Genomic DNA, 1,234 nt, shown 5'->3' with positions numbered 1-1,234 from the left:
TGCCAAGAAAACAAGGTCATCACACACAGGAACTCACCAGATCTAGTACCAATCTCAATGGAACATCACCTTTCATTCCAATCCATCGCCATGGACTTCATCATGGATCTACCTTGGAGTGATGGCTTTGACAGCTGTCTAGTGGTCACTGATCATGACTGTACCAAAGCCTCCATATTCATCCCCTGCAACAAGACAGTCACAGCATCTGAGACAGCTACCCTGTATCAGAACCACATTTTCCGACAATTCAGACTATCTGTTAAGGCTATCTCCGACAGAGGACCACAGTTTGCATCATGAATGTTCAGGGAATTATACATTAAATTAGGCATCAAACAGAACATCTCCAGCACATTCCACCCTCAGACTGATGGACAGTTGGAACGTGTCAACCAGGACTTGGAATTGTATCTTTGGATCTTTTGCAATCACTGAGCAACTGATTGGACAAGTCACCTGCCATTGGCAGAATTCATGCATAACAATAGGTACCATGATGCAATCAAGACATCTCCGTTCCAGGCGCTCATGGGTTACCAACCTTGGCATAATATTCCCACTGTAGGAACAACTGATACTCCAGATATCACTTCTACACTCACCTAGCTAGCACACCTTTGCACAGAAATCCAATCCAGTATCTGACTAGCAGAGGAAACGGTCAAAAAATGGAATAAGGACAAGTTTGTCAAATATACACCTGGACAGAAGGTATGGCTGGAAGCCACTAATCTCAAAGGACTCTACCCAAAGGCAAAACTTGGTCCAAAATGCTATGGTCCTTTCACTATTAATCAGAAGCTATCATCAGTTGTTTACTGCCTAAAACTACCACCCAAATGGAAGATTCATCCAGTGTTCCACGCAGGATTACTCTATCCTTATTCAGAAACAATAATGCACGGGAAGAACTACCTCCAACCACCACCAGAATTAATCAAGAACCAGGAGGAGTTTGAAATTGAATGTATCATTGATTCAAAGACAGTTGGCAAGCAAACACTGTACTGGGTAAGATGGAAAGGATACCCAGCCTTGGATGACTCCTGGTTGCCAAGAACTGAGCTTTCACATGCCAAGGATGCTTTGGCTGACTTCCTAACAGACAAATAAAGGGTAACTCTTTATAAAGAGCTACCCTTTGTTAAGGGCCTAACGACTGAGGATCAGGAGTTCCGACGTTAAACTGTTACTAGGACTAATACACGCTATAGTCCTACACCGATACTAA

This window comes from Fibroporia radiculosa (genome assembly GCF_000313525.1).
Source record: "Fibroporia radiculosa TFFH 294 genomic supercontigs, scaffold45497, whole genome shotgun sequence".
NCBI lineage: Eukaryota > Fungi > Basidiomycota > Agaricomycetes > Polyporales > Fibroporiaceae > Fibroporia > Fibroporia radiculosa.
Note: the sequence above shows the minus strand (reverse complement) of the source record.